This window comes from Lithobates pipiens, unplaced genomic scaffold, assembly GCF_037356315.1.
Source record: "Lithobates pipiens isolate NorthernLeopardFrog02 unplaced genomic scaffold, aLitPip1_a1.2 Scaffold_8, whole genome shotgun sequence".
Taxonomy (NCBI): Eukaryota; Metazoa; Chordata; class Amphibia; order Anura; family Ranidae; genus Lithobates; species Lithobates pipiens.
The window spans coordinates 462,688,205-462,696,325 of NW_027507903.1; positions in this window are offsets into that span (position 1 = coordinate 462,688,205).

An 8,121-nucleotide genomic window follows, 5' to 3' on the forward strand; every position below is an offset into this window, starting at 1 on the left:
TATATATATATATATATATATATATATATATATATTTATATATACACATAAATAGAAGTTTTGAATGTGCTTCATAAATTCTATTACGCTGCAATCACAATAATATTTAACCCAGAATAACTAATCAGACTAATATTTATCCTTGCTGCTTGACCATTCATTTTTTTAACACAAATATTCCAATAGGATTATATGTACATTTAAAGTGTATCTATAGCCTAATGACCCATACACATGATACGAAAACCGGACAACAAATATCGCTTTCGACGCAATCGTACGATAATCTGATCGTTAGTACAGAGCTTTCGAGAGCCGATTTTACGACAGTTCATCCGATATTATCCGATTAGCAAACACAAAAATGTTTCTCATATGATACCAGATCGGACTATTTTCGTTTAATCAGTGCAGTTGTCATCCAAAAATACAATACAGATACACTACAACATATGACACCACTTCCGAATTTTTATTCTGTCGTACAAGAATTTTCGTAACTTTATAACCACATACAGCCAGGACTTTTTTGTATGCACAGTGATCAACAAGTGGTTAATGCACCATGAGTTTATCATGTTGGTCAATAAACAACAATTTGGACTTGTTTCCAGAGGCTGAAAACGCATGTAAAATGCATCATACATTGGCATTTATGGGCAATAAAATGCATGAAAGCGAACAAAAAAAAACAGACCTGAGCTACAATATTTTGACAAATGTGCTGCAGCACAAAGCACAGATACGAACAAGCTCTATGTATAACATTGCCATTGATGACACATTTCTATTTAAAGCATGAACGGGGTCTAAACCGTTTTTTTTTTTTTTGATCGAATGCGGAAGGGTCCGTTGTGTCAAGTGTCATCAAAACAGAAGGTGAGGGGAAATCCAAAATTTTAGAAGTGTCACCAGAATAAGCGGGAAAGGAAAATTTCCCCAGTGGGGACAGCTGGGGAATTTCCCTTACTTTGGGAGATTTGCTAAATACATTTACTAAAAATGATATCCCGGCATGTGTTTTTACCATTCCATACATAGGTTTTGATATGCATAAACTTTGTATTTTAGGCATGTTATTTACCTGTAAGCCCTTGTACACACGGTCGGACATTCCGACAACAAAATCCGTCGGATTTTGTCTGACGGATTTTGTCTGAAACTTGTGTTGCATACACACGGTCGGACAAAGTTGTCGGAAAATCCGATCGTTCGGAACGTGATGACGTAGTTTCGTTACGACGGGACTATGTTCAGGCTAGTAGCCAATAGCTTTGGTCTAGAAATTTGATCTGAGCATGCGTGGCACTTTGTCCGATCGGAATTCTCTACACATGATTGGACAAAGTCCGATCGGATCATGTTGTTGGAAAGTTTTATAGCCAAGCTCTCAAACTTGGTCGTTAGATATTCCGATGGAAACAGTCGATGGAGCCCACACACTGTTGGATTATCTGACCGGACATTTTCCATCGGAATGTCCGACCGTGTGTACAAGGACTAAAAGTCTCCCTAGTGTACACATCTAAAAGTCCTGGAACTGCTTCTGGGTGCTGCCACCTTGAGTATGATGTCAGAATGGTAGAATTCTAAATAAAACGGAGGGGTAAATAAAGAAAAGGGCAGAGGAGCTGGGCCAGTACAAAAAATAATTAATTTACAGGATTTCACATGGCACGTGAATAAAATGTTATGCATGGAAAGGAGAAACTGGAAGTACGAATAGGAAATATTCAATTTTTCTACGCTATCACCTGAAATTTACTAAATTGATGTCAGGGTCTCTTTAACCACTTACAGACCGGACCATTTTGCTGGTCAAAGACCAGACCACATTTTGCGATTCGGCACTGCGTCGCTTTAACTGAAAATTGCGCGGTTGTGCGACGTGGCTCCCAAACAAAAATTGACGTCCTTTTTTTCCCACAAATAGAGCTTTCTTTTGTGGTATTTGATCACCCCTGCGGTTTTTATTTTTTGTGCTATAAACAAAAATAGAGCGACAATTTTTGAAAAAACGCATTATTTTTTACTTTTTGTTATAATAAATATCCCCCAAAAATATATAAAAAAACATTTTTTCCCTCAGTTTGGGCCGATACGTATTCTTCTACATATTTTTGGTAAAAAATCGCAATAAGCGATTATTGATTGGTTTACGCAAAAGTTATAGTGTTTACAAAATAGGGATAGTTTTATGGCATTTTTATTAATAATTTTTCATTATTTTTTTTTTACTAGTAATGGCGGCGATTAGCGATTTTTTATTATGACTGCGACATTGCGGCTGACACATCAGACATTTTTGACACATATTTGGGACCATTGTCATTTATACAGCAATCACTGCTATATAAATGCAGTGATTCCTGTGTAAATGACACTGGCAGTGAAGGGGTTAACCAGTGGGTGGCAGTGTAGGGGTTAAGTGTTCCTAGGGGTGTGTTACTAACTGTGGGGGGCTGGGCTTTCATTTAGTGAACACTGATCTCTGCTGCAATCACATGGAGCAGAAATCAGCGTCACTAGTTGCTAGGCAGAATGGGGAAAATGCAGTTTACAACGGCATTTCCTCCATTCAGCCGCCCTGTGAGACGACCGCGGGACCCGCGACCGGACTCACAGGGGTCCCAACCGGCACGCGAGCGCGCCGCCGGCGGCGCGCTCGCGATGGCAGGGCGGCATTGAAGATTGGACGTACCTGTACGCCAATATGCCTGCCAGTGCCATTCTGCCGATGTACATCGGCGTGCGCTGGTCGGGAACCGGTTAAAGAGCACCTGAGAGTACAGATTTATAGAATTATAAAGTGTATATCTAGCTAGTTTTGTATAGAGTGTGGAAGGCTTTATACTCGTCTGGTATCAGGGTCTCCTTTAGAGAGATTTCCCCTTATTTCTATTATTATAATAGTTTCACCCCAAATCTCAAACACATTTGCATGTATGTGCATGTGTATATATACAGGCAGCGTCAGTAGGGGCGCAGACAGTGTCAGTAGTTTTTATTTTTATTATTTTTTACAGCTTTATTTATTTTATTTTTAGGAGATTTTTTAGTTGGCTTTGAAATTCTAGGGGTCTAAACAGAGGGAATCTACGCCACACAGGCTGATTAGGGTGTGCCCAGGCAAATCTGGCACACCCTGTGCGCACGCCTATGGGTTTCACCAGACAGAAAGTGAGGGAAAATGAGCAACAGCTACACGGACATCAATAAAGACGTAAAAGATGTTCTAGACCTGAGTATTCTAGAAGTAGATATTTTTTAAATGTGAAGTTAATTATCTGCTTTGATTCTAGGCCTTGGATCCAAATGTTCTCTGGATTTTTTTCCTCACAGACTGCTGCTAAAGACCTAGATGAATGTTGGCTATACAGTTTCTTACACAGACACAGTGAAAACAAACACATTTGTTATGTAAAAAAAGACTGCTGCTCAATTGTTCATGTAAAAAAGCTAACTAAACTTGCGCCCTTGACGCCAACTCCCATATACAGTGCCTTGCAAAAATATTCACCCCCCTTGGCTTTTTACCTATTTTGTTACATTGCAGCCTTTAGTTCAATGTTTTTTTTTAATCTGAATTATATGTGATGGATCAGAACACAATAATCTAAGTTGGTGAAGTAAAATTAGAAAAATATATACATAAAACTATTTTTCAGAAATAAAAAAATGATAATTGGCATGTGTATTATGAAGCCAATAAAAAGCTTTGGTGCAACCAATTACCTTCAGAAGTCACATAATTAGTGAAATTATGTCCATCTGTGTGCAATCTAAGCCCTTGTACACACGGTCGGAGATTCTGACAACCAAATCTGTCAGAGTAATTCCGACGGATTAATTCCGGAAGAGGTCCGGAAGTGATGTTGCATACATACGGTCGGACTAAGTTGTCGGAAAATCCGATTGTACATAACGTGATGACGTTATTTGGTTACGACGGGACTACGTTCAGGCTAGTAGCCAATAGCTTTGGTCTAGGAATTTGATCTGAGCATGCGTGGCACTTTGTCCGTCGGAGTAGGCTACACATGATCGGAGTATGTCCGATAGGAGCATTTTGTCGGAAAATTTTACCGGCAAGTTGGAAAACTTGGTCCGTCAGATATTCCGACGGAAACAGTCTGATGCAGACCACACACAGTCAGAATATCCGACAAAACAGTCCGATAGGACACATTCCGTCGGAATCTCCGACCATTTGTTCAAGGGCTTAGTGCAGTGTTTCTCAATTCCAGTCCTCATGGCCCACTAACAGGTCATGTTTTCAGGATTTCCCTCAGATGAAACAGCTGGGGTAATTACTAAGGCAGTGAAACTGATCAAATCACCTGTGCAAAATAATGGAAAGCCTGAAAACATGACCTGTTAGTGGGCCATGAGGACTGGAATTGAGAAACACTGGCTTAGTGTAATATGATCTGTCATTACATATACACACCTTTTGAAAGGCCCCAGAGGCTGCAACACCTAAGCAAGAGGCACCACTAACTAAACACTGCCATGAAGACCAAGGAACTCTCCAAACAAGTAAGGGACAATGTTGTTGAGAAGTTAGAAAAAAATATACAAATCTATGATGATCCCTAGGAGCACCATCAAATCTATTGTAACCATGGAAAGAACATGGCACAACAGCAAACCTGCTAAGAGACGGCCACACACCAAAACTCAGGGACCGGGCAAGGAGGGCATTAATCAGAGAAGCAGCACAGAGACCTAAGGTGACCCTGGAGGAGCTGCAGAGTTCCTCTGCAGAGACTGGAGTATCTGTACATAGGACGACAATAAGCCGTACACTCCATAGAGCTTGGCTTTATGGCAGAGTGGCCAGAAGAAAGCCATGTTCTGAGTTTGCGAAAAAAGGCATGTGGGAGACTCCGAAAATGTATGTAGGAAAGTGCTCTGGTCTGATCAGACTAAAATTTAACTTTTTGGCCATCAAAGAAAACGTTATGTCTGGTGCTAACCCAACCCATCACATCACCCAAAGAACACCATCCCCACAGTGAAACACGGCAGTGGCAGCATCATGCTGTGGGGCAGTCGGGACTGGGAAACTGGTCAGGGTTGAGGGAAAGATGGATGGTGCTAACTATAGGGATATTCTTGAGCAAAACCTGTACCACTCTGTGTGTGATTTGAGGCTAGGACGGGGTTCATCTTCCAGCAGGACAATGACCCCCAAACACACTGCTAAAGCAACGCTTGAGTGGTTTAAGGGGAAACATGTAAATGTGTTGGAATGGCCTAGTCAAAGCCCAGAACTCAATCCAATAGAAAATATTTGGTCAGAGTTAAAGATTGCTGTTCACAAGCACAAACCATCCAACTTGAAGGAGCTGGAGCAGTTTTGCAAGGAGGAATGGGCAAAAATCCTAGTGGTAAGATGTGGCAAGCTCATAGAGACTTATCCAAAGCGACTTGGAGCTGTGATAGCTGCAAAAGGTGGCTCTACAAAGTATTGACTTTAGGGGGGTGAATAGCTATGCACATTGACTTTTTCTGTTATTTTGTCCTATTAGTTGTTCGCTTCAAAAAAACATCTTCAAAGTTGTGGGCATGTTCTGTAACTTAAATGCTGCAAATTCTCAAACAATCCATGTTAGTTCCAGTTTATGAGGCAACAAAACACGAAAAATGCCAAGGGGGTGAATACTTTTGCAAGGAACTGTATTGTAACATTAAATCCATTTATTATCTTCTGGTTTCTGAGAACATGGAATATTCAACCACTTTAAGTCCAGACAGTTTAAGCCCATTCTGGTCCTGGCCATTTTTCAGACTTAAGCATTGTCACGCTTTGAATGACAATTACCCAATCATACAACACTGTATCCAAATTCATTTTATATAATTTCTTTTAACAGACAGAGATTTCTTTTGGTGGCATTTAATAACCACTGGGTTTTTTACTTTTTATTATCTAAAGGAGGAAAAAAAATTTTTTCTTAGCTTCTGTTACAAAACTTTGCAAATAAATATATTTCTTCATACATTTAGGCCAAACTATGTTCTTTTACATTTCTTTGGTGAAACCCCCCCCCCCCCCCAACGAATCAGTGTATATTATTTAGTCTGTGTGAAATGTATAGAGTCTACAAACTATGGTATATATATATTTGAAAATTGATCAGTCCCGATTGTCTGACAGCCTCATTTCTTAAGGCCCTAAATAACAAGGTCAATACAAATAACCCCCAAAATGACCCCTTTTTGGAAAGAAGACAGTCCAAGGTATTTAGTAAGAGGCATGATGTGTTTTCTGTCACAATTTTAAGAAAATTAAGAAATTAAATAAAATTTGTAATTTTAACAAGTTATTTCTCACATACACGCTGGCAGGTTCAGTTAGTTGATCTGCCGCTAGATGGCTCCATTCCCATTCTAGTATGATAAAGGAAAACTTGTAATTGGGTGTTAGCTCCCCTTTTAGGAAAGTCGCTCCTCAGTGATGCCCTGTGTGTAATTAGTGCCCATATAAATGCCTGCATGGGAGGGGCTCAGGTATACGGGGCACTGGAGTGATCAACCACAGTACTGCTAGAGATGTAGTCTCCTTCAGAGCTGGATCTAAAGAGACCTTTGCAGGACTTCCCAGGCAAGATGGTACAGACCATGGGAGAAAAAGCTGTAGTTGCCCTGTCTCCAGCGACCTTCTTTTGTTTGTCCTGCATCAGGGTACAGTGGCTGTAAAGTCAGTGATTACAATTACTTCCAGCCCCTCTGTCATAACAAGCCAATGTTGCTCAGTGTAGGTGTATTTTTCAATTATGCAGATAAATACCTTATTTCAGAGAACCGCTGTGCAATCACGTGACATCCCGTCGCCCTCCTTCCCCGATCTGAGGACTACAGTGGAAGGGGCTGAGATTCTCCTCTGACGTCAGCTGGGAAGTCACTTGACCACACAGCAGCACTGTGAACTAAGGTGTTTAGCTGCATAATTAAAAAAACAGATACACACTGTGTAGTATAGCTTGTTATAACAGAGGGGCTGGCAGTAATCGTAACCACTAACTTTACTACCAAACACAATATTAGCAGGAGGGGAGGGTTTGGAGATCGACTTACACACACTAGGGACTTACAGGCAGGCAGGAAGGGAGGGAGGGGGAGAGGGAGAGACTCACAGCAGAGAGCAGAGGGTGGGATGATGGAGGCACTTAAACTGGCCACTGTTTATTGGATCAGCAGCCATGATTAGCGTGGTCAGTTCACATAGGGGGACACAGGAACAATGCAAAAAAAATGCATTACATTGTGGACATTCATTTAATTTCAAATATTAAGGCCTCAGGCAGGGGATCTCATGGGCAGGCCAATGGCCAAGAGAGTGACACAATATGGAAGAGGGCCCTCAACAACAGGTGGCAGCTGTCCTAACCAAGAAAAAGCGAGGTGAGGACTAGCAAACTATGGTGCCAACACCTGCCCAAGCGTAGTCCCCCTTACACACAGCATATGCATAATTCCATCCCAAAGCACATTCTGCTACTCCTCCCGAGCAGTGGCAGCTGGTGCTCCAAATTTTTGGGGGGACGCAAACAAACTGAAAAATTTTTGAAAAAAAAACATCAATTGCAGCCACTGTGCCATCAAACGCAGCCACTGTGCCCATCAAATGCAGCCACTGTGCCATCAAACGCAGCCACTGTGTCATCAAATGCAGCCACTGTGCCGAAAGCTGTCACTGTGCCCATCAAGCGCTGCCACTGTCCCATCACATCCAGCCACTGTGGCATCAAATGCAGCCACTGTGCCAATCGCTGCCACTGTGCCCATCAAACGCTGCCACTGTGCCCATCAAATGCTACCACTGTGCCCATCAAATGCTGCCAGTGGGCCCAACTGCCCATCAAATGCTTCCAGTGTCCCCAACTACCCATCATATGTTGCCAGTGTTCCCATCATATGCTGCCGGTGTGCCCATTAAATGATGCCAGTGTGCAGTCGCTCACTCACCATCTACCTGGCACTTACCCTGTGTCTGTAAGGCATCGGGTGACGGTGACGAGCAGGGTCCTTCATGCGTCTCCTCTCCTGCCTCATCTCTAGTCCTCTCCTCCATAGGCGTCCAATAGCGGCACCTGTCATTTCAGCCAATCAGGT